The sequence below is a fragment of the Pseudorca crassidens genome, chromosome 1 (genome assembly GCF_039906515.1).
Source record: "Pseudorca crassidens isolate mPseCra1 chromosome 1, mPseCra1.hap1, whole genome shotgun sequence".
Taxonomy (NCBI): domain Eukaryota; kingdom Metazoa; phylum Chordata; class Mammalia; order Artiodactyla; family Delphinidae; genus Pseudorca; species Pseudorca crassidens.
The window spans coordinates 125729411-125755951 of NC_090296.1; the positions used below are offsets into that span (position 1 = coordinate 125729411).

Below are 26541 nucleotides of genomic sequence, written 5' to 3' on the forward strand. Positions count from 1 at the left end.
ATTTATTTGTATGATGTGACTTTTTACCCAACATTCAGATTTAAAACCCATCTGAAATTTATTCCTCTATAAGGCATATTGTTGGCATCCAATTCTATATTCATCCAACAACATCAATTAGGGCAAGATATTTATTAAATATGCCATCTTTTCCCATTGAGTTAAAATACATCTATGCTTCAATCTGTTTGTAAAATTGTCCATCTCTTTCAGTGATTTTTATTATTTTTTTCATTTTGTGTCAATACTATACTATTTGGACTAGTATAGTTACATAATACTTTTAGGATATGACACAACTCTCCTCTTACTATTCTTTTCCAAGCATCTCTTGCCAATATTTATGGGTTTGGGCTCAGCTAAAACAAAAATCTAAGGTACTGATTGAAACTGTATATTGCATTTATATATTAACATCAAGAGGACTGATGTCTTCAAATATAGTTTCCCCATCTATGCACATAGTATATTTCTCCGTTAGTTAGATTTTAAGTCCGTTATTAAAAATTTATATTTCCATACTTGTTGCCTTTGGCATGCATTCCTAGGGCAAAATAAAAATACAATATACACAAAGTAAAAAAGAGTCAGATAGATTATTTCCAACACTCAGCCCAAAAATTAGACTTCCTGAGGTACAAAGAGCTTACATAGTTGATAAAGAACAACAATCATAATTATAAACTGGTGCAGCCACTATGGAAAGCAGTATGGATGTTCCTCAAAAAATTAAAAATAGAACTACCATATGACCCAGAAATTCCACTTCTGGGAATATATCCCAAAGAAATGAAAACACTATGCTGAAGAGATATATGCACCCCCATGTTCACAGCATCATTATACACAATAGCCAAGACATGGAAATAACTAAGTGTCCAAAGAAGCTGTTAGTTGTGTATACACACACACACACACACACACACACACACACACACACACACACACATCCTCACAATATATACAATGGAATTTTATTCAGCCATAAGAAAGAAAGAAATTCTGCCAATTGGGACAACACAGAAGGACCTTAGGACCTTGAGGGCATTATGCTAAGTGAAATAACCCAGATGGAGAAAGACAAATACTGTATGATCTCACTTATATGTAGAATCTAAAAAACAAACAAACAAAGAAACCCAACCAAACTCATAGAAAAAGCGATTAGATTTGTGGTTTCCGGAGTTGGGGGTGATGGGTGGGAGGATTAGGGAAAGGTGGTTAGAAGGTACAAACTTTTGGTTACAAGATAAATAATTACTGAGGTTGTAATGTATGATATATTTGAAAGTTGTTGAGAGTAGATCCTAAGAGTTCTCACCACAAGGGTGATATTTTTATCTGTGTGAGGTGCTGAATGTTAACTAAATTAATTGTGGTAATCATTTCACTATATATAAGTCAAATCATTATGATGCACACCTTAAACTTATACAGTGTTGTATGTCAATTATATCTCAATAAAACTGAAGGAAGAAAAGAACAACAGTCATAGAGGATAATGGGCAAAAGCCATTCTTGTAAAAGAGGGATTGGGGACAGCTGATGAGAGTATGAAAGAAGACACCACCTAACACACCTCACAAGCAATCAAGGAGATGCAAAGCAAAACACAATACTTTCGATTACTAATCTGATGAGATTTGCAAAACAATAACAACAAAAACTCTAATTTCCAGTGGTGGTGAAGATGTGCATCTCACACATTACTGGTGGGAGTGTAAATTGTAAAAGGATGTGCCAGCATAGGCTAAACATTAAAATGCACACATCCCTTGAATGACACTATTAAGATATTATCTTACAAAAGTAAAGAGTTCTAGTACAGAAAAAAGCTGTATATAAAAGGCTCTCCCCATCCTGTGCCCCCAGCATCATTTGTGATAGCAAAAGTCTGATCAAAGATAAAGGATGGGCTTCCCTGGTGGCGCAGTGGTTGAGAGTCCGCCTGCCGATGCAGGGGACACGGGTTCGTGTCCCGGTCCGGGAAGATCCCACATGCCACGGAGCAGCTGGGCCCGTGAGCCATGGCCGCTGGGCCTGCGCGTCAGGAGCCTGTGCCCCGCAATGGGAGAGGCCACAACAGTTGAGAGGCCCATGTACCGCCAAAAAAATAAATAAATAAAAAAAAATAAAGGATGTATAGTTATCCCTATAAAATCCTTTGTTTACTTCTTTGATCTAATTAACATGGGGAAATAGGGTTTAAAATGAGAAAGCATGCAAACGAAACAGGACCTCAGATGAAGACATGTGACCCTCATACTTGCTGCAAGGTATTGGTCAGTGAGTGAAGTCTTCAGTCTCAGAACAACACAAGGTATGGATTAGAACAATATGGCTCCTCTCAAGCACACCCAGCTTGTAAGAATGGAATAAAATAATTTAACAAGGTGAATCTCTAGTTCCAGGACAAGATAGAGTAGAAAAAAAAAAACCTGGTGGTGAAAAAGTATTTGAAGAAATAGTGTCTAAAAATTTCCCCAATTTGGCAGAAGACATAAATCTGCAGATTTAAGAAGTTGAGCAAACCTGAAACATTATAAATCCAAAGAAATCTATGCCAAACACAAAATAATCAAATTCCTGAAAATTAAAGACAAAGAAAAAACCTTGAAAGCAGAGTAAGAGAAATGACATCTTACCTATAGGGGAGTATAATTCAAGTGAATGGATTTCTCATCTGAAACCATAAAGACAAGAAGCAAGTGGAATAACATTTTTCAAGTGCTGAAAGAAAAGAACAGTGAACCCAGAATTCTATATCAGTAAATGTATCCATCAAGAATGAAGGGAGAATTAGGGCATTATCAGAGGAAGGAAATCTAAGAGAATTTGTCACTAGCAGACCTACCTTAAAAGAATGGCTAAGAAAGTTCTTAAAATGGGAAGAAATGATAAAAGAAGGGATCTCAGAACATCAGGAACGGAGGAAAAAACATTGGAAAAAACAAAAATTTGAGTGATATATGAAATTTTTCTTCTCCTTTTCTAAATTATTTTTGATAGTTAAAGCAAAAATTATAACACTGCTTGATGTACTTCTCAAAGTTCTATATAGAGGAAATATTTTAAATAATTATAAATAGGAGACAGTAAAGGGACTTAAACGGTGGTAAAGTATCTACATTTCATTCAAGCTGGTAAAATATCAACACTAGTAGACTGTGGTAAGTTATGTATACATAATGCAACACCTAGAGAAACCACTAAAATTCAAATAATTGAACTTATACAGAAGGTGTTCTCTAATCACAATGGAATCAAAATTGGAAGTCAATAATAGAAAGATAAAAGGAAAATATCCAAACACTTGGAAAACTGAACAACAGGGTCAAAGAGGAAGTCTGAGGAGTAGTTTAAAAAAAATGAATTAAAAGAACACTAAAATACAACATATCAAAATTTGTAAGACACAGCTAACACACTGCTGAGAGGAAAATTTACAGCACTAAATGCTTACATTAGAAAAGAGTAAAAATCTCCACTTACTAATCTAAGCTCTTGGTTTACGAAACTAACAAAATAAACCCACAGCCAGCAAAAGGAAGAAAATAATAAATATAATAGAAGTCAATGGAATTGAAAAGAGCACAATAGAGAGAAATCAATGAAACAAAAAGCTGGTTCTTTGAAAATATCAATAAAATTGGCAAGACTCTAGCAAGACTGACAAAAAAGAGAAGACATAAATTACCTATAACAAGAATGAAATGAAATATTGCTACAGATTCTCAGACACCAAAAGCATAATAAGGGGATATTAAAAACAACTCTATACACATAAACTTGGTCACTTAGATGAAATGGACCAATTCTTTGAAAAGCACAAGCTACCACAACTTACTCAAAATGAAGGAGATAATTTGAATATTCCTATAACTATTAAATAAATTTCATTTGTAATTTCAAATCTCCCCAAAGAGAAATCTCCAGGCTCACTTTGTTCCTGAAGAAGTTTAAAGGTTACTACCACACACTTACAGAAGAATTAATACCAATTCTACACAATATTGAGTATAGTTCCCCGTGCTATACAATAGGTCCTTGTCGGTTATCTATTTTATATGTAGTGGTGTGCACGTGTTAATCCCAAACTCCTAATTTATCCCATAATTAAAATAAAAAAATAAAATAACTAATAAATAAAAGAAAAAATGAAATTAATAATGAAATAATAATAAAATGATAACCAAATTTGCCATTTTAACTGTTTTTAAGCTTACAATTCAGTAACATTAAAAAAAATATGAAATACTTCACAAATTTGCATGTCATCTTTGCACAGGGCCCATGGTAATTTTCTCTGAATCGCTCCAATTTTAGTGCTACCAAAGTGAGTGCTGGCCAACTGACTTTTGATAAAGGTGAAAAAGTAATTCAATGGAGGAAGGAGAGTCTTTTCAAAAAATGAATATGTTTGCAAATTGTATATCCATCAGCAAAAAGACAATAAAATAAGCAAAAACCCCTCAACCTCACATTTTATACAAAAATTAAGTCAATGGAGCATAGATTTATATGTAAAACAAACCTATAAAATCTTTAGAAGACATAGGAGAAAAATCATTGGGACCTGGGGCTTGGCAACATCAAAAGCAAAATCAATAAATCGGACTTCATCAAAATTTAAACCTTTTTGGTCTGAGAAAGACCCTTAATGTTAAGAAGATAAAATGACAAGCTACAGAGAAAATACTGGGAGAAAATACTTGTAAACCACATACCTGACAAAAGACTCATATCTAGAATATATAAAGAACTCTCATAATTCAACACTATAAGAAAAACATTACAGTTGGAGCATGGGCTAAAGCCCTGAAGAGACTAGATATAAAGAAGGGCTCCAAAGAAGACGAACAGATGGCCAAAAAGCACATGAATAGATGCTCAATACTGCTAATTATTAGAGAAATGCAAATCAAAACTACAATGAGGTATCACTTCACAGTAGTCAGAATGGCCATCATCAAAAAGTCTACAAACAATAAATGCCAGAGAGGGTGTGGAGAAAAGGGAACCTTCTTGCACTGTTGGTGGGAATGTAAATTGATACAGCCACTATGGAGAACAGTGTGGAGGTTCCTTAAAAAACTAAAAATAGAGCTACCATATGACCCAGCAATCCCACTCCTGGGCATATATCCAGAGAAAACCATAATTTGAAAAGATACACGCACCCCAGTGTTCACTGTGGCACTATTTACAACAGCCAAGACATGGAAGCAACCTAAATGTCCATTGACAGATGAATGGATAAAGGAGAGGTGGTACATATATACAATGGAATATTGCTCAGCCATTAAGAAGAATGAAATAATGCCACTTGCAGCAACATGGATGGACCTAGAGATTATCATACTAAGTGAAGTAAGTCAGACACAGAAAGACAAATATCTATATCACTTATATGTGGAATCTAAAATATGACAAAAATGAACTTATTTACAAAACAGAAACAGACTCACAGACTTAGAAAACAAATGTATGGTTACCAAACGGGAAGGGGGCGGGCGGGGAGGGACAAATTAGGAGTTTGGGATTAACATAGCCACACTATTATACATAAAATAACTAACAAGGACCTACTGTAGAGCACAGGGAACTCTACTCAATATTCTGTAATAACCTATATGGGACAAGAATCCAAAAAACACAATGGATATATGTATAACTGAATCACTTGCTATACACCTGAAACTAACACAACATTGGAAATCAGCTATACTCCAATACAAAATAAAAATTAAATTGAAAAAGCCAACAATTAGAGCTAATTAATGAAAAAATAAAAAAGTAAAATAAAGGCTTTTATGTTTAGAACCATCACTGCTACTGCAGCCAGTATGTAAATGGGGCTCAAGATGATTAAACAGCAACACCCAGGCCCTGTGCCCAGAGAGGTTTGTGGGTGTAATCCAGAGAAGACCACAGAGAGGGACACCCAAAAGGGACCAAGGTCAAGGTGTGCAGACATGGGACCTTCCCTGTTGCTGAACAGAGAGGGGAAGGGATTCAAACCAAACTTTCAGCACTGCCTGCACCAGGGCATCACCAATAGGGACAGGAAGAGTCAGCCGTACCTACTTGAAGCACTTAAATTTGAACTTGAGCCTATCTTTGCAGTTATGGCATCTGCTCCGGAGGACTGCTGGGTGGAGTGGACAGGCTGTCCTTGGAGGTTCTCAGTGCCCAAATCACGGGTTCCACAATGCCTTTTAAGTGAGTTTCCTATGGTAGTGCAGTGCCAGGCAGGGTTAAGCTGCCAGGAGCTCCTCTGGAGACGTGTGACATACAGGAGAGGGCCAGCGGGTGGCCAACACTCCAGTACAGAAGGGTGTAGCCAGCAGGGCAGAGGTACCCCACCTCAGCGATTCCATCTCCTTTGAGAAGAAGGGGTCACCATGATCACGGGACCACATGTCCGGTCAGTACTGCACTTCCCCCAAAACCAAGCAGGACCCTGTGGGGCTCCTGGGCACAAAAGCCTTTCTGTGTCCCCCATTTCTTGATTACAGGAAATAGGCTTCATTCAGCCTCCATGACCTTCTCTGAGTTCCAAGAGGCAGGTTCAAACAGTTGCTAATCAGGGAAGAGAGGGGATGCAGAGACAAGGGAGTATCAATCCAGAAACAATAGTGCAGCCTTGGGGTAGGGTCCTGGTTTCCCCTCAAGGGATATACATAACAATATCTTTGAGCTGTTTTGCAGATACTGAAACCCCCTCCAGGTGGAAGTTAACTGTATGCTGCCCACAAGCACATAGACACCAGACTGGTTGGAACCAGAAGGTTGATCTCCCCACCAACCAATCAGAAGAATGTCCATGAGCTGATCACGCCCTCTTTGAACCATTACTATAAAACTTCTCACTACCCCCTCCAGGTCAGGACACACAGTTTTGAGGGCATTAGCCCTCTGTGGCCCCCTTTGCCTGGCAAAGCAATAAAGCTATTATTTTCTACTCCACCCAAAACTCTGTCTCCAAGATTTAATTTGGTGTTGGGGTACAGAGGCTGGATTTGGCTTCACTCCCACCACCCCCAAATGAGCTGGCACTGCAAAGGAGCTGCATTTGTGGATGAACCATCTTTTATTACCTATATTTGATGCTCTGGCAACTTGGGGCCTTGCTGATCCTGGAGGGCCACCCAGGGCCAATTCCTAGAGATGGTAAAGAACCCATCCTCAAAAAAGTCCCTTCCTATACAAACAAACAAATTCAGAGCCCACATCCCCAGCTACAGACTCTGCTGGGGTTTCACACTCCAGGCCACTGTCCCTGCTGCCCTAATCACCCCAGGGCCAGGAACCCGATAACTAGGGACACCCCCTAGGGCCCCGAACCTACTGAAACTATTCAGACCAGCCAATCCTAAGCCTGCTTACCCTGCCTGGCCTGGTCCTTCCCATGGAAACCACAGTAATGGCTCTTGCCCACATTTTCTCCTCACTCCCTCTGCCTTCTGACTTCCTGGTGCTTCCCCCTGTGGCCCCCTGTGCTGTGGCGTGCCCCCTCCTCCAGGTAACTCTGAGTCACAAACTATCTTTCCAATGGCAGTCATCTCCTGACCTGTTGCTTTACTATGCCTCAAATTATCTATTAATTCACTATATTTTAAAGTATTGGATTGGCCAAGAAGTTCATTTGGGTTTTTCCATAAGATCTTAGGAAAAACCCGAACAAACTTCTTGGCCAACCCAATCATTTGTCCTTGAGGTTATGACTGTTAAACTTCACATACTCAACCTCCCTTTCTATACCATGTGGCTCCATTCTTCACAACAAGACTTTTGGGTTGCTTCATCAAATCCTGAGTTAAAGGGGACCCTTTAGAATACTGAGAGAGATGGAACCAACTCCCAGCTTGGTTTACAGAGTGCGAAGGAAGTCAGCAGCCTGTCCCAGGGAATGAAGCCCACATGCAGGGTGAGAGACCCTGGGCAGCAACAGGGGTGGTTAAGCGAGGTGTGAAAGGAAAAATGTTGCCTGCCATATCAGGAAACAGAGGATGTTGCAGCCGTCAAGCCATCACATTACAGCCTCCCCGGGGTTGTGAGCCCTGAGGGAACTTAGGATGGAAACAGGATGCCCGCCATCAAGCAGTCAGTCACTGCAGCCACCCCTGATGGTGCACCCTGAGGGGACTCAGGATGAGAAAACACAGGATACTGGCCCCAGGGAGCTGAGGTGCATATCAAAGGAATGATTTCAGTGAGCCCAGACTCTGGCATCTTCCCATATACGGAAAAGTGCTGAATTCCTTAACTTGAGATGTCTGGTTTTCTTTAATTAACAGTAATCTTCTGATGTTCTGACCACCTGGTCTTTGTTGCAAGAACTCCTGTATGTCCTGGCTCCCCCCTTCCCTCTTCAGAGACGAGACGTCGCTCAGAGCTACCTGAGAGGCTGCCGCCCAGGCTTTAGTCCTCAGTTCTGTTCACCAAATAAAACATAATTCTCAACTTTTAGCTTGTGCATTTTTTTCCTAGTCAACAGAGGTCTAGGTCAGAGTCTGGGGGCACTGAGTTTCTTCCCATTCTGATTGTAGTTTAGTCAAGGGCACACACAGGAGGGGAGTGTTACTGTGACCAAAACAGAACGAGAAAGGGCAGTGAGGGAATGAGCCTTATGCTAAACCTTGTTAACTGATTGGTTTGTGAGCTGATGAAAGCTTGATTTCCCAAACCAGTAATGGGAAGCATTCCAACCTAAAAAGGTGTGAAGGATGAAGAAGGCAGATTATCCAGCAGGCCCTGGACTTAAAGGGGAAGTGAAGTGGGCGGCAGGCTCTCAGTTACTACATCAGGGTGTAGCCCAGAGTGATGTCATTGCTTTCCCTCCACTCCCACGGAGCAGCTCCCCAGGGCAGCAGCCAGTGCTTCTGGCTATAATATGTTGGGTCCCAGCATCTCACTTTTTTCCCTGTGCTTTAAACCACATCACCTGGTCCTAAATCCCTGCTCAAAATTGTTTTCCTTCCTTTCTTTCCCTCTCTCTCTCGCCTTACCTTAATCCTTTCTTTCTATTTTATTTATTTATTTAATTTTTTATTGAAGTATAGTTGATTTACAATATCAACTATAGTTGACAGTATAGTATCGTTGTTAGTATTGGGTATACAGCACAGCAGTTCAGTTATATATACATATAAATTGGGTGGACCAAAAAGTGCCTTTGGTTTTTTAAGTAAAAATAAAAGACACATTTTTTATTTTCACCGAGAACTTTATTGAACAACGTAGTCACCCTTTTGTTCCACTACCTTCTCCCATTTTCCAGGCAGCCTCATTATTCCATCTTCCCCAAACTTTTTATCTTTTTGAGCAAAAAACTGTTCCGGGTGCCTTTTACAGTCGTCCAGGGAATTGAAATTTTTTTCCATTAAGAGAATTTTATAAAGACCGAAATAAATGGAAATCCGAAGGTGCAATGTCTGGTGAATAAGGTGGATGAATCAGAACTTCCCAGCCAAGATATAACAGTTTTTGCCAGGTCATCAAAGAAACATGTGGTCTTGTGTTATCCTGATGGAAGATTATGGGTTTTCTATTGACTAATCCTGGATGCTTTTTGTCGAGTGCTGCTTTCAGTTGGTCTGACTGGGAGCAGTACTTGTTGGAATTAATGGTTTGGTTTTCCAGAAGGAGCTCATAATAGAGGACTCCCTTCCAATCCCACCATATACACAACATCACCTTCTTTGGATGAAGACCAGCCTTTGGTGTGGTTGGTGGTGGTTCATTTCGCTTGCCCCATGATTTCTTCCGTTACACATTATTGTACAGTGTCAACTTTTCATCGCCCATCACAATTTGTTTTAAAACCAAAACGTTTTCATTATGTTTCAGTAGAGAATTGCATGTGGAAATATAGTCAAGAAGGTTTTTTTCGCCTAACTTACGTGGAACCCAAACATTAAAGCGATTCACATAACTAAGCTGGTGCAAATGATTTTCAACATTTGATCTGGATATTTTGAGTATGTTGGCTATCTCCCACGTGGTATAACATTGATTGTTCTCAATTATTGTTTTGATTTGATCACTATCAACTGGTCTACCCAACTGTGGAGCACTGTCCAGTGAGAAATCTCCAGTACAAAACTTCGCAAACCACTTTTGACACGTTCGATCAGTCACAGCACCTTCTCCATATGCTGCACAAATCTTTTTGTGCACTTCAGTTGTGTTTTTACCTTTCTTGAAATAATAAAGCATAGTATGCTGAAAATGTTGCTTTTTCCTTCCATCTTCAATATTAAAATGTCTACACAAAAATTCAACAATTTTGATTTTTTTTAAATGCACGCTGATATGACAGCTGTCGCATGTAATCTAACAAAATTGTTTTGAATGAAGTTAAAGACAACTAAGTGCTACTAGAGCCATCTTCTGGAAAAAACCAAATTTGGCCCACCCAATATATATATACTGCTTTTTAGATTATTTTCCCTTAGAGGTTATTACAAAATATTGACTATAGTTTCCTGTGCTATACAGTAGGTCCTTGTTGGTTACCTATTTTATATGGAGTAGTGTGTATATGTTAATCCCAACCTCCTAATTTATCCCTACCTCCACCTCCCTTTCCCCTTTGGTAACCATAAATTTGTTTTCTATGTCTGTGAGTTTCTGTTTCATAGATAAGTTCAGCTGTGTCATATTTTAGATTCCACATATAAGTGATATCATATGATATTTGTCTTTCTCTGACTTATTTCACTTAGTATGATAATCTCTAGGTCCATCCATGTTGCTGCAAATGGCATTACTTCAGTCTTTTTTATGGCTGAGTAATTCCATTGTATGTATGTATGTGTGTGTATATATATATATATATATATATATATACACCACATCTTCTTCATCTATTCATCTGTCAATGGACATTTAGGTTGCTTCCATGTCCTGACTATTGTAAACAGTGCTGCAGTGAACTATGCATGTATTTTTTAAAATTAGAGTTTTCTCTGGACATATGCCCAGGAGTTGGGTTCCAGGATCATATGGTAGCTCTATTTTTAGTTTTTAAAGGAACTTCCATACTGTTCCCCTTACCTTAATTCTTATCACCACTCTCCATAATTCTTTAAACCTCACTTGATATAAATCACCTTGAAGCCACCTGACTCTCCAGGGGGAATAAATTCTAAATTGCACGATGATATCTGTAAAACCTTCAGAGTTTTGAAAAAGGGGAAAGAACAAACTCAAGAATGAGAAATGCTTTACCTCCTTAATGCTTCTTAGAGCAAGATATTTTGCTCCCTAGCAAACATGCAAAATGCCCCTGGTTTTAAGTTTGAGAGCTGATCCCATGGTTTGCACTGAGGTTCCAGGAACATAATGCACATTTGAGGTAACTAGAAATAAAGGATAAATAATGCATTTTGTTTGTGTCATCTCCGATTAAGATGCACCACTTGCATTCTTTAAGGCTCTCCCTGTGGGTAAGTTGTGAGTGGCTGGGAATTCACATACCAGGACAGCGGCCTGAAAGAGGATTTTTCCTCCCTCCCTCAGCAGCTGGTTACTGTTTCTCTATCCACTTCTTTGGCAAAGGTTGCTTGAGCACCTACAAATGCAAGCAACTGTGCAGCAAAGAGCACAGCTCTGCCCCAGGGCACAAGGTGGGGTCCTGCCCTGAAGGCTCTTGTGGGTTTACAGGAGGCCCGTGCCACACAGGTGTGACAGGCCCTGTACTCAGGCACCTTGGCCTCAGGCAGTGCTGATTAGGGAGCTAGCTACCTGCCCAGGTAAACACTCCAGGAAACTGAATGAGCATGACTTGGGGGATATAATCAAAATACAACTTAATTCTTACCTCCGTCTGGCCTCTTTAAATATATTCAGTTGGGGGAACTCAGAAGGGGTGTTCCTTCCACTGGGTGAGAAACTGGCTACCCCCTCACCCCCTGATTTACAAACACAACCTGAATCACAAATGGACTGTCCTCTGTTCTCCTGGTGTTAATCTCTCAGGATGCATTTAAGGTCAGCCTTCCCCTCTGGCCCATGGTTGGGGCTCCCACCTGCTGTTAAGGGGCCAGGCCTGGCATCTTTTGCTGTTTAGAGGCAGAAGGAGGGTACTGCACACCCTATCCTGTGCCCCAGGCCTGGCAGATGTTGAAGGCTCACTTGCCCTTGTGGGCGTTTTTATTTGTTCCTCGGAGATTCCCAACATGGGGTCACTTGCAGTTTCCTTGACATAAGTTGCCACATGCCTGCTCTAATGGTAGCGTGTAGCAACTTCAGCTATCTTAGGAATCTGACGTACATCTCTGGCTTCTTGTTGTTGGGGTGCTTCCGCCCCTCCAAGTGGCCCCAATAAAAGGGCCCAGTGCGACCAACACAGCCTCCAGGAAGGTGGGTTGATCTCTTTCCTCACCCCATAGATGCTCAGGTGAGGCCCAGACCCTGGTCCACTCTGCTGCCAACCAAGAGATGGCACCTTGTTCTCCAATGTCCCCACTGATCTTCAGCCTAAGGGCCTTGAGTGAAAGGCAGGCACTTCCTCATTCCCCCATTAGACAAAGGGGCTGACACCTGCATTCTAATGGCCTTTGCAAACACTTCTCATCACAGAACCCCTTCTCCCACACCTGGTTCCTTCCTTGGATCCCTGATCAGCCTGAGAAGTCCAAAAACCAAGGGAGTGATTCTAGCTCATTTCCTTCCCAGCTTGTGAACCTTGGCCCGGCGCCTCACTTTGGGATGCAGTAGCTGCCACACTTCCACACCTGTGTCTAAACTTAAATATTGACATCCTGTTACAGGTGGCTTTACAAAGGAGGTCATACTTGACTGAAATGGCATAATAGAGTATTTGAGAGATTTGTTTCCACAGGAAAAGTGCTGGGTCAATGGGATGGCCATATGAGCACATGTATCTTGATCCCTATTTCACAGCATACAGAAAAACCAAGTCCACATTGATAGTATTTCTGAATGCAAAGGGTAAAACAATAAAACTTCTAGAAAGTAGTATAGGACACCTTCCTAAATTTAGGATGGGCAAAGATTTCTGAAACAGGATGCCAAACTACCAACTATTAAAAAAAAGTGATACAACAGACACATAACATTAAGAACTTCTTTTTGCTCAAAAACATTATTAAGAGGGTAAAAAGGCAAACTACACAGAGAGAAAAGATCATTGAAGTCCATATAATCAAGAAAGGGCTGGTATTCAGAAAATATACAGAAGAAGTTAATAAGAAATAGTTAAATGCAATAGAAAAATGAAAAGATACCTGAACATACACTTTACAAGAGGACATCTGAATGGCTAAGAATCAATGACAATTTGCTCAACCTCATGAGTTATCAGATAAATTAAAATTGCAATTAGATACCACTGATGACTAAAATTAGTAAAACAGAAAATACCATTGATGAAGATGTGAAGCAACTGGAGCCCTCCTATGGGGCTGATGAAAGTGTAATCGGTTCAACAACTTTGGAAAATTACTTAGCAGTGAGACAGGAGGAAAAGGGGCAGGACACAAACACTAGATAATGAAGAAGGGGCGCAGCTGTTGGGATGCGCTAGGCTGGAACCAGCTGAAACCAAGGCGGCTTTGAGAAGAGTCCAGCCATTGACCTTTAGCTCATTATACCTTCAATGTAATACTAAAAATCACTCCCCCTTAAAGCCATGACAGTTCCGAGGAGGACCATAGAAGGCAAAAACTAGGCAGTGGCTCAACTCCTGGGAAATCCCCACCCTACCCCAAAATAGCAAGAATATTCCTCCTACTTGTTACCCTATGAAATTACTTAACCCCTAAAAACCTACAACCCCATGCCCTGGGGCCGCTCTCACTTTCTGAGACAGTCTGCATTCTGCCTATGGAGTGTGTATCTCTATAAATCAACTTGCTTTCCCTTTGCTCTGGCTCACTCTTTCCTGCGTGAAGCCAAGAACCTGGTGGTCATAAGGACTCCTGCAGGTCCCAGGATGTGACATCTCCCTCTCCTGCAACAGCAGGATCTACCAAAAGCTGATCATTCGTATACAATATATATACATACTGTATATCATACATATACAGTATGACCAGCAATTTCAGATCTTGGTATATTTCCAACGAAGATGTATACGTGTATACCAAAACATAGGGAAGGTATTTCCACAGCAGCATTACTCATAGAGAACTAGAAGCAACCCCAATGATAAACGATGGGTAAATGGGTGTATATTCACACATGGACAAATAGCATGTTAGCAGCAGAGTATGAACGAATGACCCAGTGGTACACACAACAGACATACTATTTGACTCATCACATGAAGTTTAAAAATAAGCAAAAGTAATCTACAGGTTAGAGGTCAGGACAGTGGAGAGAGTGGGTATAGGAAAAAGGAAGCAGGGTGAGGAAAAAACACAAGGGGGCAGAATGGCTGCAGATAATGCTCTATTCTTTGGTCTGAGAGGTGATTATGAGGCGATATTTGCATATTGTAACTCATTCTGATGTGAGTTTTTCTGTAGGTGTATTACACTTCAATAAAGAGGATGGGCAATAAGGATCTATGGACCATAAAAGAACTCTACGTAAAGTTAATAAATAGGCTGACGAAGGGCTTCTCCAACTTTTGTCTGCACACGTTTTTGAAAAACAGCCTTACTGGCATGTAGCTGGACATTTGCTAGTATGCTATTGATCGTTTCACTCGGTTTGAATGCTTTTAATCACATCAGCAAACCAGTCGGCCCCTTCCTCCAATCCCTTCTCCACACAGCCAGAAAGAACTTGAAAAGATGAATTTATGTCATGGCTTTCTCTGCCTGAATCCTATCAGTACTGCACTAAAATAAAACACAAACTTTTAAGCCTTCATTGTTTCTTTTGGTTCTGCAACTTGTGGCCATGCCCACCTCTGCAGGCTCACCTGGCTCCAGGCTCTCCTAGGTCAGCACTTCAGGCTGAGCCTCCCATCCATCCCCAAACAAGCCAGTTGATTTCTTCACCCCTTCTTGCACTTGTGATTGACTTTGTCAGAAGAGCTTTCACAGCGCTTCCCCTCCTCCTCCCTTTATTCCAAGTGTCTGCTTCAATTTCACTCCTGCTGAGAAGACTTCTTTGACTCCCCTGTCTAAACTACCCTCCCCCTCATTTTATTGCAGGACCAATTACTTCTTCTGTAGCACTATCATAATCTGTAATAACATTGCCCATCCATCCATCCATCCATCCACCTGTCCATCTGTCCATCCATCCTGTGTATGCTCTCTCTGGAGAATTTAAGTTCTGGGAACTTGCCTGCTTTGAATCCCCAGGACCTAGCAAAGTTCAGGGCATGTAATAGCTACTCAGTAAAAGCATGCTGAAGAAATAAATGAAAATTAAAAAGGGAACTAACCATTCAATACATTCCTCTGCTTTATATCTGAGCACTTTCCCCTTTTGTTAAAATCTAAAGTGACTCTTTCTTGAAGAATACGTAACTATTGATATTTTCATTCAACAAAATTATATTGAGTCCCTCCTAATTCAGCAGCGTGTTGCACACAGAGGGTACACTAAGACACAGACACTGCCTACGTTTTAGTGGTGGAGTGAGACTCCATTACATTATTTTGGTTCATACTGGTTTGTAAAGAAGTTACATAATTGTAAAAAAAAATTATGAAAATGAAAACAATCATCTTTTTTTTTAGTCAGAAACTCAAAGAAGCAACCAGAGAAAAAGGCTTAGAAAGGTTTACTGGCAATTATTCTGACCTACCAATTTTTTAAATATTGCTTAATTATTTCAATAATGCAGTCTGTATTAACACCTTTATTCTGTGGTCTAAAAGGAGATCATGTTGTTGAGATGCAGTAGCAATGATACAGGATGATATGATGCAGGAAGTGACAGTGGGTAGGACCTTCACAGAAACGGACATGGCTGGAAGGAAGGGCTAGCAAACTTGCAAACACACCAGCATTAGCACCAGCAGAAGGTGTTGTGGGCAAGAAGGGACACATGCTCTGATGGAGCTCGAATACCTTCCTTACCGCCTCCTGATAGACAATCTCCCTGCCCCGAAACACACACATCTAGTTTCAACATAGCAGCCACAGGGATCCTGTTAAACCTAAGTTGGATCAAGTCCCCCTGACCAGGACCCTCATCCCATCTTACTCAGAGGAAAAGCCAAAGTCCTACCACGCCTGGCAATGTTTTGAATGACATGGCGCTCCCCTCTGGTCCCCTCTGCTTCCACCCCGTCCCCCCAGTCTCTCCCCTCCCATCCCCTCCTGGCTGTTCCCTGAAAATGCCAGCACTCACCAGCTGCAGGCCTTGCCCATCTCCCCTCTTCCTGGACATCCCGACCTCAAGCCTCCCGGCTCCCTCCTCTCCTCCTCCAGATCTTCACAATCAGCTCTTGGTGAAGCCTTCCCAGACCTCCTTCCCTAAATGTTCATTGTGGGTCCTCACTGCTTCAAATCCCCCTTCTCTGCTTTATTTGTTCTCTGCAGCCTTGATCACATATATTGCACACATACATGTTGTATTTATTGTCTACTGCTCTCATTCAAATGTAATTTCCACGAGGACATGGAGTTTGTTTGTCTATTCATTAATACACAGTGCCTGGCACAAAACAGGTACACAATACATATTTTAAAAATCAAATTGAAATGCAATGAGTTCTATATTTCCAAGGATGTTTCTTATTTGTTCTTCAGCTCTTCTATCTAGAGGAGCAGTTTTCAGGATGTCTAGTGTATCCTATCATGGAAAATCTATGGCACGTTTTCTACATAGAAAGAAAAACTGGTGGCCTTAGGCTGTTCTTCACTCTTAAGTCAGTTTGGAAAACTGTCAATGGATTGTTCGTCTCTAAGCAAAGGAAATCCAACAGCATCAGGTTAGAAACAATCAGACTGATTTGTTCTTTTTTGCTTTTAAGTTTAAATGCTAAAACATTTTGTACCCAGAGACTAATTAAGAAATGTATCTGCTCCCTGTAAAGGCTTAATAAAAATGTAAATGGTAATAATATTAATGGTAGATTAATTAAACATTCTAAAACAGAGAAGGAATTTTGGAAGTGTTTAAAGTTACTGACAAGACACTTGCAGACAGGGAGTCGGGTGATTCACCCACATTTTAAAGTAAGTTCCATCTGTATCACATCCAATAAAGTCGCTATTTGTTTCTATATAATCAGTGTGTGTGGCGTATGCATGCTCACGTGTGTGTATGTGCCTGTGTGTTCTCTTGAGATACTCAGGATGCAACATGACAGTACAAAATGAGATGGTTTTACAACGGGAGAGAAAGTGCTAGAACAATATCATTAAGTTCTGGCAAAGTCAAAGGCGATGCTCCTTCACCTGCATGTTTTCTAAGAACGTGGAGCCTTTAGGCTTCGAATTCTGTCCTGTGCAAAGTAAGTGGCCTCAGGCTGCTCCTTCCACTCTGGTGTTCCCGTTCCATCAATATCCCTTTCATACTCTCCTGCCTCACAGTCTTCAGCCACCGTTAGCCTTTTACAGCATTTTTCAAGAACAAAAGTTGAAATCGATTAAAAAAACCTAACTCATTTTCTCCAGCATCATTTGGGAAAGACATTAATTACTCTGTCCAACAAACTAATGATTTTTCTATCCTTGTGATCATTACTTAGTTTCCATTTTCTACCCATACAATTAAAATTCTCCCTTAAATTAACGGAGGCCATTGAGAAGTCACAAAGCCCAGTGACAGCTGCTGTACACAGCTTGCCCGTGTCCCGAGTTGAAGGCAAACGCTCTGCCCATCAGCCTCCGCATTGACGCCAAGGCTCCCTGAGATTAGGACCTGTGTCTTTGTCATCAGATTCCCCATTCCTAGTACAGCATCTGACTTGAAGGAGGTGCTAAGCAAAAATCTGTTGACCAGCTGACTGAGTGAATGAATAGATAACTGAGAAGAGGTGGGATCGCATGTGTAAATGGTAGATGAAGGGAAGTTCCACCAGCACAGAGGCTGGCCTCAGCCTGTGGCAAAACCTCATGGTCCCTTGCACGGATGCTGGGCATTGAGCCCAGACGTGCCATGGGGCTGCAAAATGCCCTGCAGTCCCTCTGAGATCAACAGAGGGAGGGGAGAAAGTGCTTCACCCAGAACCACCCGACAGGAAGCGGGGGAGGGTGTGGAGGTGGAGTCTGATGGGCAGGGAGAGGGTGGCACCAAAAACACCATGAGTCGCTTCTATTTCAGCAACCCCGAAACGGCTGTGACGTTTCTGAGGCTGACATAACTCCCATTTTGAGAAAATCTGGGCTGTCCTGGGCCCCACAATGAGTGTGTATCCTGTGGCTGTTACCCAAGGTTTCTTGGAGGATGTTCCTGGATTTCCTGGAACACGGGCAGCTCCTCCTGGATGTCCACTAGCTGGCCCCCAAAGTGCTCCCTGGATGGAAATTGCAGGCACGCAGACCTGCTTCTGAATGAATGCACTTTCAACTTAGCAAACGCATAGCCACGTGGCACGGAGTGACAGTCTGCACGGAGCGGTGGCCCTGAAGGCCATGGTGGGACAAGGTGTGGGAATGCCGGCTTGAAGGCAGCCTGCAAAGGGGGCAGCTGTGGCCCAGGGAGAGTGACCAGAACTGGCCCAGCTGCCACCAGCCAGGGAGCACGAGGACACCAGAGAGTTAAACTGTGCTACAGAGAATTATAGTCTTCTCAGAACCTGTTCCTTGTCATTCCTTGTGGTTATTATTATTATTATTATTATTTTTGCGGTACGCGGGCCTCTCACTGTTGTGGCCTCTCCCGTTGCGGAGCACAGGCTCCGGACGCGCAGGCCCAGTGGCCATGGCTCACAGGCCCAGCAGCTCCGCGGCATGTGGGATCCTCCCAGACCGGGGCACGAACCCGTGTCCCCTGCATCGGCAGGCGGACTCTCAACCACTGCGCCACCAGGGAAGCCCTATTATTATTTCTTAATCACTTAAATTGCATGTGATCATGTAAAAATAAAATCAATTATGTGGGGCAAAAACAAAACTCTTCCTGTACTGGGGTCCACTCCTGACTGCAGAGGAGATCAGTCAAGAGCGTGTCAGGGGCCGCCAGCATTGCTGGTGCCAGGCTGCTGGGGGGCAACACTGGGGCTGCAGGATGCTCGGGCAAAAGGACCCCAGCAGGACCTTGTCCACGCCTCATCTTACAGGACCCAGGGCTTTCAACTGGCTGTCAAAAAGGAAAGTTCTGGATGCCTCGCCTGACTGTCCTGGTAGCTGTGACTCCAATCCCTGTGCCCCTTGACAGCAGAGTGGTTGGAAAGAGGGCAGGGAAGATGTTGGTGGTCAGTGGTTCCCAGAAGCACCTCAGCACCTATCAGGACAGTGAAGCCTACCATGGGAGGCAGGCCTGTGGGGGGAGAAGTCGGGAGGGTGATGGGTAAATGGAAGACAAAGGATGCGGGAGAACAAGAGCGAGTGGGAAAAGAGGCAAGGATCAGGGCCTTGTCTAGCTACCTTTGCCTGCATGGGCAGAAACGGCTGGAGGAAAAATTCCTGTAAGTGGGCTTGCTGGGTCAAAATGGAATTAGATGTTACATTTAGATAGATATTTAGACAGATAAATTACCCATCATGAATCACAGCCCCGTTTATATACCACCACCCACTAACCACGTGAAGGCTTGGCCCCCGGCACCCACACCAAGACTGAGTGTCTTTACTCTTTTAAATATTTGCCAACCTGGTGAACAAAACGTGGTACCTCAGACTTTGTTTTTGCTTTTCTTTATTTCCTTCATTTGCATTTCCATGATTACTCATGGAACTGATGAACTTTTCACTGGTATATGGACCATTTGTATTTCTTCTGTGAATCTCTTCTGTATATGCTCTGATTAATTTTACTTGTTTAATTTTCTTATTGATTTGAGGCACTCTTTGTGGATCATGGATATTCAGCTTTTAATTACTTTCCCGTGATTGGTTTGTCTTTTCATTTTTTATGATGACTTTCATCTACAGAAGTTGAAAATTTAATGAAATGAAATCTGCTATATCTCTTGAATGGCTTGTGAGCTTGGTGAGCTGTGTGACTTGCTTAGACTACTCTTCCCCCAAGTAAATGCTATTCTCTGGTATTTCCTTTGAATAGTTCTTGTAGTTATTTCCCCCAAATGCTCCCATGCTAACGCATCTGGAATTAACGTCTGTAAGTGGTAAGAGACTGAGCGAGGCAGTTGCTTCCACTTGGATGGCCATGTGTTCCCACACAGTTAAGTGGTGCATCTTTTCAGCCCTGATTTAAAATGTCACGTTTATCACACACACACACAAAGATGCCTTTGATGCAGCCCTAAGGACAAAAGGAATGGGTAGTGGGAGCCGTGGTGGGGCAGGCGAGGGCTTCAAGGAACTGAGAGTAAGTTGAATGTGTGTGTAGTTCTGTGTGCGATTGTGTGGTTGTGTGTGTGTCTGTACATGTGATTGTATGTGTGGTGTGTGCTTGTGTGTACGGGGGTTGTGAACGTGTGGGGCTGTCAGGGGACTGTGTGTGGTGTGTGTGACTGTGTGTGGTTTAGCGTGTGCATAGTTGTGTGTGCAGCTGTGTGGTTGTGTGTGTGGATATGTTTGTGTGTGAGAGGTGTATGATTGTGTTAGTAGTTGTGTGAGTGTGGTTTTGTGTATGTGTGTGGTTCTATACATGTGAGTGTGTGTGTGAGTTATGTATGTGTGGGTTATGTATGTGGGGGGGGCTATGTGTGTGGTGTGTGTCGTGTGACTGTGTGTGGTTGTGTGGTTCAGTGTGTGTGGATATGTTGTGTGTGTGAGGGGTGTATGATTGTGTTAGTAGTTGTGTGTGTGGTTTTGTATGTGTTCTGTGGTTGAGTGTGTGTGACCGTGTTAGTAGCTGCATGTGTGTGTGTTTCAATGTGTGTGCATGCTTATGTGTGTGTGGGTTGTATGTGCTGTGTGTATGGTCGTGTGAATGTTTGTGTGGTTGAAGGTGTGTGTGTGTGTTTAGTTGCATGTGTAGCTGTGTGGTGTCAGCTAACTTGTCTCTTTAGTCCACGGGTCTGCAGACTCAGGGAAGCTGTATCTGGCTCTTACAAGGTGACTGGAATCACACAGAATCCCTGACCTTCAGGCTGAGGGGACTTTATTTTTCTCAGCGGGAGCAATTCATTGGATATTTGCATGGGAAGACAACTGAGCCAGATCTTTGGTGAGCAGAACTGCGCTGCGGCAGGCAGGGACCCTGCTCACTAATCTCCGCGTTTCTCCTGTTCCCAGCCACCAAGCAGAAGGGCATCCCTGGCCCCCAGAAGTGACGTGTGCACTTATAAGTTGCTTTGGTCAGTGACACATGAGGAGAAGTGACAGGTGTCATTCTGGGTGGATGTATCTCATTGTCAGTCCTTCTCTTATTCCCGCTGCCATGCCTGGTGACCTTCTAGACGGCCGCGGCTCTATCAGCGTGAGGGTGACGTGGAGCAGGCTCCCAGCACGGCAGACCTGTGACACAGACCTTGCAGGTGACATCCCTGAGATCTGGGGGCTGTTAGTCACTGTGTCTAACTAATTGCTGTGCTAAGTCTTTCCATTCACCCCACGGCTTCAAACATCCTCTCTACGGAGGACTCTACGCTTTAACATCCTAGCACACGCCTCACCCCGAGCTAGGAACCCTGGGTTTTCTTTTTTGGCTCTGCCTCTCTCAACCTATGAACTTTCCAGTGCCCAGGGCTCCATTGTGGGCTCCTTTCTCTTCTCTGTCTGCACCCTCCCCCTGGGAAATCGATCCCACACCAGGCTTGGGAAATAGCATTTCTGTACCCGCGTTTTCAAAAGACCAGCGAACACCAGTCCAGGACAACCCATTTCATTTCTGGATGGTGCCTGTGTTACTCTGGACTCTCAAAACTCAATACAAATATTGTCCCTGCCTCCTGAATTGCACTCTCGAATTGAACAATAGTGCCTACCATAAGAAGATCCTTGGAAATGTCAAAACACGCATACACGCACAATTTGAAAAAGAGGTTGGAGCAAACGTAATAATTCAAAAAAAAAAAAAAGCTTGAACAGTGTAACTAGGAAAGAAATAAAGTAAGGAAAAAAGAAGGGAAAGGTAGATGCAGCAGCTTCATCACGTCAAACAGAAAATGCAAAACCTGAAAACAGAATGTTGTCCTACATCATCAGGAACCTTCTCCAACAATCATATTTGAAAAGCAACAGAAAAAACTGAAACAAGGACCTACTGTATAGCATAGGGAACTATACTCAATGTTTTGTAATAACCTATATGAGAAAAGAATCTGAAAAAGGAGGTATATACATATATAAATATATATATGACTGAATCACTGCGCTGTAACCTGAAACTTACACAACACTATAAATCAACTGTACTCTAATAAGAAAAATTTTAAAATAAAACATTAAAAAAATGAAAGCATTGAAAGGCTTTAGAAATCTAAATAAATGCAGATTTTCATTTGCTGATAGAGGCTCTTCTATGCATAGACTTGAAAGTTTTTCATTTGGATATGACCTTTTTATTGTACAGATTTACAATCATGGAAACTTGGTTTGAAGTTGTAGTGGTTTTGAGATTCCCTTTCTACCACAAACTGTTATGCTGAATGCCCTTACTTGTATATTCTTAAGCTCATATGAGACCATGATTTTGCTTCAGAAAAAAAAAAAAGGAAGAAGAAAAAAAGGAAAGATGCGAACCCAGCCCCCTTTCTAAGACACATATTCCTCAGTGAATGTGCCCTCAAGGACACAGCTCATGCAGGACCACAGTCAGCAGGACCCTTCAGTGAGGGAGACCCAATTGCTGCATTAAGTCACTGCCCCTACCAGCCATGAGCACATTCTGGAGGCAATCTGAACGCTAGAGGTGGTGGCAGCACTGCCAAGGCTCCCTTGGTCAACAGTTTGCAATGGGAAGATGGTTCTCATGGCATGATGAGAACCAGTTTCTGGGAAGAGCTGCCTGAATACAAGATAGAAAATGGCAACAATAATAGAAAAATACACTCAGCCTACCTCACTGTGTTATATCAAGAAACAAAAGCCTTCACTTACAACCTCGCATCAAGCCTACGATCAGAATGGTGAGGCCGACAGAGGTGGAGACAGCAGCGTGTGGGATGGGCCACCCTGTGCAGCCTGCAGGGGTGCCGGGCCATCCTGGACTTCTCACCCTGGAATCCCATACTCTTGGTGGTTCATCCCTCTGCCTCACCCCCATGTCCCAATGCCGGGCACAGAGCAGCTGTGATGACCCCCACTTCTGCTCTCTATTCCTGCCCCCACCATTCTGTCCCCCACAGAGGAATCTGCATGATGTTTGAAATCAGATCATGTTTTCCCTCACCTTAAATTCTAAAGTGGACTCTTCATAGATATGGAATCAAAATAGAAGCTCCTTTCCACGACCTAGGACCACAGGTCATCTGGCCTCCGGCTACCACTCTGAGATTTCCCTTCACACCATTTTCCTTCCTTCATTTCACTCACTACACTCCTGCCCCACCAGCGTCTCCCCTCAAATCCTCTACACATGCTTCCTCCTTTGCCTGCAATTTTCCTGCATTGACTCACACACACATCCTCATGTCCTATGTCACTTGCTAAGAGGTTTCCCCAGGTTAACGAACCTAAATTAAGTCCCACCTGTATCTTCTCATAGAACTCACTTTTTTCCTTTACTCTGCTTCACGTTAATTGCAGTATGTGCATGTGTGTGTGGTAATATCTTTATCCTTCATTGTACTGGAAGCTCCAGGAAGGGCTGGGCCACGTCTGTTAATCTCCATTGGGAACCAGTAGTTGGTCCAGTGTCTGGCACACAGACACCTAGAAAGTGTTGAATAAGGATAAACATATTGTTTATTGGATAAATAGATAATTGAAGTTTGTAGCTGTGATGCCCATAGGTTAGCAAAACAGCACGGACTCTTGGGCCTGGCCTGTGTCCTAACTCTGACACTGAGTGTCGTGAGAAGGAAGAGGTAACAGCAAGGAAGTTCAGTGCCCAGTGCATGGCAGGCAACTGGTTACAGTCACCAGTGGTTGCATTACAATTGAAGCTTGAATTTAGGGTAGCAGGGAAGGCGAGAACAACAGGCTGAGGGCAGGGGTTGCTGAATGTGGCCCTTCCATGTTTTTTGTTTTAAAGTTAAAACAACATAACAGATCTGACACCTGGTGTACCTTCAAGGGCATTCCATATGGTGCCCGGAGGGAAAAAAAAAGTACAGCTGAAATTGGGTTTTGGGACTTCCTTGGTGGTGCTGTGGTTAAGAATCCTCCTGCCAATGCAGGGGACATGGGTTCGATCCCGGGTCCGGGAAGATCCCACATGCCACGGAGCAACTAAGCCCGTGCACCACAACTACTGAGCCCATGCACCGCAACTACTGAAGCCCATGCGCTCTAGGGCTCATATGCCACAACTACTGAGCCTGCATGTTGCAACTACTGAAGCCCACACACCTAGAGCCCATGCTCCACAACAAGAGTAGCTGCTGCAATGAGAAGCCCGTGCACCGCAATGGAGAGTAGCCCCCGCTCACTGCAACTAGAAAAAGCCCGTGCGCAGCAACGAAGACCCAACACAGCCAAAAATAAATAAAATTAAAACAAAATAAAATTGGCTTTTATTTTCATTCTCTACTTTCAGACTTTAATCCCCTGCTTCCTGTACGCTTAATTCCACCTCGCTTGCATTCCTGGTGGGAGCTGGCTCCTGTGCCTCCCCCAGATCACAAGCACCCTCCCATCAACACAGCTCGCCCCCTCCCTGGACCACAAGGCCTCCTCCAAAGCCCTGTCACAGTTCCAGCCTCCCATCCATTGTCTGATCTCTCAACCAGGTCGTCCACATCTGCCCCACCACTTTCCTCTTCATGTGCACAGCCCTCTGCCCTTTGTTTTCTACATTATTTCTCCCACTGGGTCTCATGTGCTGTATTTTCACTCTCCCATGATACCAATGATCCCTGCCATGGAGTGAATGTTTGTATCTCCCCAAATTCACATGTTGACATCCTAACGTCCATCGTGATGTTAGGAGGTGGGGCCTTTGGGAGGCAATTATGACCCTCATGACCTATTAGTGTCCTTATAAGAAGAGACCTGAGAGAGATGATCTCTCTGTTTCTGCCACATGAGGACACAGCAAGAAGGCAGCCGTCAGCAAACCAGGAAGAGGGCGCTCACCAGAACCCAACCCTGATATTGGACTTCTAGCCTCCAGACTGTGTATAATACATTTCTATTGTTTAAGTCCCCTAGTCTGTGGTATTTTGTTATAGCAGCCTGAACTGACAGAGATTATTTCTTGTACTTCAGGTTCTTGTCTGTTATGGTATTTTATTCTTCTTTTCTCCTCCAGGTCCCTGTCTCCCACTGCATTTTTTTTTTTTTTTTTTTTTTTTTTGCGGTACGCAGGCCTCTCACCGTCGCGGCCTCTCCCGTTGCGGAGCACAGGCTCCGGACGCGCAGGTTCAGCGGCCAAGGCTCACGGGCCCAGCCGCTCTGCGGCATGTGGGATCTTCCCGGACCGGGGCACGAACTCGTGTCCCCTGCATCGGCAGGCAGACTCTCAACCACTGCGCCACCAGGGAAGCCCAGGAATAATTTTTAAATACTCCAGAGTACTCTGTTCTTAACAAGGCCTGCCTTCCAGGAAAACTATTAACCAGAGCCTAGCCTGGGTATTATCAGAGCCTAACTGACCTGTGGGAAGGGGAATACACAACTCCAGCCCATTCTAGCCATCCTGCCCCACCTAAGGGAGGAATAAAAACACAGAGAAACACTTGCAAAGTTCAAACTCCAGAGGCACAAGCTCACTAAAAGACTGAGCCCTCATCATAGGACTATACAACACTTCCTCACCTCCCACACCTCATCACCATATTACTAAAAGCCTATTTACAGGCTTCCCTGGTGGCGCAGTGGTAGAGAGTCCGCCTGCCAATGCAGGGGACACGGGTTCGTGCCCCGATCCGGGAAGATCCCACATGCCGCGGAGCCTGCATGTCCGGAGCCTGTGCTCCGCAACGGGAGAGGCCGCGACGGTGAGAGGCCCGCGTACCGCAAAAAAACAAAAAAACTTAACAAGATAATATTTCAAAATATGGCAAAAAACAAACATAAAAAGGTATCTATAGACTTAGAAAGATAGTTGTAACACATATTTCAGCAAAGTGCTAATATCCCTCTAAAAAAACTATTAAGATAAAGACAAATGACTCAACAGAAACTCATGCAAAAGACATGAAGAGGCAAAATACAGAAAAATAAAATCCAGAACGCCAAGAATGCGTAAAAAAGATGTCCACTCCGAGCAGTACATGAGCTGCTCCTGAACAAACAGTGCAAATTTCCAACACCATATCATTTTCAGACAGACTGGCAAAGAAGCTGGTGATGACATCCACACGCAAAGGGACTGAGGGAACTCTGCACATTTTTGCATTTTTGGTGGAAATGTAAATTTCTAAGCCCTTTGGGGAAAGTTATCTGAAAACAGCAATTCAAGTTCAAAATATAAGAGCTTTTTGA

At 42.9% G+C, this 26541-nt stretch overlaps 1 protein-coding gene and 1 non-coding gene across 3 annotated transcripts in view; both read right to left on the minus strand.

Moving 5' to 3' along the window:
* Nucleotides 1–26541, minus strand: part of LOC137232774 (OTU domain-containing protein 7A) — a 389090-nt gene that overhangs the window by 218471 nt on the left and 144078 nt on the right. The gene's annotated exons all lie outside the window — the stretch shown is intronic.
* LOC137207284 (U6 spliceosomal RNA) lies at nucleotides 4244–4347 on the minus strand. Its single transcript, XR_010935016.1, has one exon. It is a non-coding gene; the product is annotated as a U6 spliceosomal RNA (small nuclear RNA).